The following is a 2,816-nucleotide window of genomic DNA, read 5'->3' as shown; positions in this document are numbered from 1 at the left end:
CCCCCCACCCACCGCCCGCCCGCCTCCCCCACCGCTACCACCTCCTCCTCCTCCTCCTCCTCCTCCTCGGCGGCGGCGTCCTCGTCCTCCTCCTCACCGCCTCCCCCAGCCCCCCAAACCCCCGGGCCACCCCCCTCCGAAACCCCCCCTCGGGGCCGCCGTCTGACGAGGGGGGCCAAAACCACCCTAAAAATTTTTCTTGGAAAAAAATTGAGGACTTTTTTTTTCCTTCTCTCTTCCTCCCGAGAGAACAAGAGAGCGGGATTAAAATATATATATATATATAAAAGTTTTCGACTTCTCTCTACCCCCCTCTTCGTGGCTTTAAATATATTTAAATTCTGAGGGGGGCGCTCAGAAATATTTCTCAGAGCTGAGGCACTAAGATGGCCGCCTGGAAATTATTTTTAAAACAACCCCCCCTCCAGCACCGCCACCCCCTCCATGAAGAAAGGGAGAGGGGGGAAAAATCCCCTTTTAAAACAAAATGGCTGGCTTAATATTTCATTTTTCACCCCCCCATTCTCCTCCCTGTTATACCCCCATCTCCAAGCCTCTACCCAGAAACCCACAAATTTCTCCCTTTTTCATAACTGATTAGTGCACAGATTAATAGAGATATTTTCCTTGTGTACTGAGTGTGTGTGTGAGTGAGTGTGTGTGCGTGTTGGGGGGGGCATGAAGGATTTCTGCATAAAACAAAAATGGCTGCTGTGACTAACTCCCCCCTTATAAAAAATATTTGAGGGGGGGGCATTAATCAGTACTCATGCTCAGTCTGACATCAGCATAAATTGTTAAAGGTTAACTAGTTAGATACTAGTCCAACTAGATTTAATTTTTTTCTTTTCTTTACTAGTCTCTTCCTCCCCACCTCCCTTCTCTTAAAGAAAAGCTTTTTTTTTTTTTTTTTTTTCTGAATACTTCAGAAGGGAGTGGTTTGATGTGAAGGTTTTTTTCCCCTTCAGGCATTGAAAAGGAAAAAGATGAAATATATGTTTATATATAACTCTGTTTCTACATATCTCATTAAAGTCAAAACGCATTTAATTGTGTAGGTATCTTTTAAGTGAGAAGCGGTACTGGATTTTTTTTTTCTTTTTTTAAAAAAGTGATAGAAATCCTAGTGACTTTTGGGGGAGAGATATGAATAGATACGATGATTGAGTTTTTTTCAAAGGAGTCCATGTTTGATTCTCCCCTTTGCCCAGCCTTTTCAGTGATTTATAATGTAAATTTTATCTTCACTCTTTTCTCCTTTACCTCATCCTGCCCTCCCCCAATTACTTGAATATAAAATTCATCGGACTTGGGAAATTAATTTAGGAGTAAATAGAACAGATTTTTAGAATAAAGGAGAGTTAAGTCTGAAGATTGTGAAATTATTTTCTCTTTTCTACCATTTCAGTATATTTCCCTTCCTCCATGATCTCCAACACTGATAAAGTGGAAGAAACTGAGGTACCAAGAAACAGAAAAGTAACTGGGACTGAAAAAAAAGAAAGAGGTAGGGGATTACATTCACATTTTTCATTTGACTTTCTGACCTACGGTTTCCCACTATACGCCAATGTTTATCTTTAAAGTGATACCAGGAATCAAATGGAAGATTGAAAAGGAGTCCAAAAGTAGCTTTCTCATCCAGAGATTTGGTCATAGTAGTCATGAAATAAACGTTGCCAGTTGAGTAGTGCTTGCAAAAGAAGGAGGGCAGATAGCTCAATTCAATGCTGTTTCATTCTTGTCATCCTTTTTCTTACTACTCCAGTTTCCTCCCATATTTTTGATCTCACTTTGACCTTTCCCTTGCTTCCCAACACATGCCTGTGGAATCATTTCTCTCCTGGGTTGTTTCTCTATCTCTTGAGTATAGCTGCCAGCCATTCAGCAGCCCCTGCAGGGTTTGGAAACACCTTAAGAGGAAGGGGTGGGTAGGCAGCAACCAGAAAATAATAGTGACAGGTATATTTTTACTTACAAGGCTTAAATATTCTTTATTGATGTGCCACTCTTCAGCCCCAGCTAATGCACTTTATTGAGCACTGATTTCCATCTTCTTCTTAACCTGAACTTTGGAATTCTGCCTCAGCTCCCATATCATTCCTGTACTGAGTGTAACTCCTCTATTTCTCTTCCATTTGATTTCATTAAGTCTCCTTTCTCAGACCCTCTGTAGTAGTCCATCTGGGTATCCCCTCCTTTCTGTATATGGGCGTCCGTGTATGTGTGTCTTTATTTTTCATCGAGACTTTCTCATCCCTTGACGCTCAGGCCCTGTCACCTCTAAGTGACTTTCCATCTCTGTCTTCTTTCTGTTTACGTCTGTCTTCCTGGCTCTTGACTGCATATGCCTCTTCCTCATGTGTGCCTGACTCCCCCTCTTTCTGGCCCCTCTGCATGTGTCTGGGAAGAGTGTCCCCACGTGCATGTGGGCAGCCCTGCACATCATGGTGCGCCGCAGTCTCTCCGCCTGTGCACCCTCTCCCTCTGTGCTGAGCGCCTCTGCTTGCCTGCCACATGAACCATGAGCTGCAGGTGTGGGTGGCTAAAGGTGGCCATGTGCATCCCTGTACACACATTCATCATTCTATTGAGTGTGCTTTGCATATGGATCTGTTCATTTGCCTGATTCTCCCTCTTGTCCAACTCCTCCTCTGCCTGCCTGCATCTCCTGTTCTCTTTTCTCTCCCTACTGACCCCGTGATTTTTCTTTTCTCTCCTTGTTTCCCCCTGCCTCCCTACCTGCTTGCTCCTATTATGGTGTCTGCCTGCCTGCCTGTCTGCTCCTCCCTGACTGGCTGGCAGCCTCTTTCTCT

This window comes from Bos indicus x Bos taurus, chromosome 19 (genome assembly GCF_003369695.1).
Source record: "Bos indicus x Bos taurus breed Angus x Brahman F1 hybrid chromosome 19, Bos_hybrid_MaternalHap_v2.0, whole genome shotgun sequence".
Taxonomy (NCBI): domain Eukaryota; kingdom Metazoa; phylum Chordata; class Mammalia; order Artiodactyla; family Bovidae; genus Bos; species Bos indicus x Bos taurus.
Note: the sequence above shows the minus strand (reverse complement) of the source record.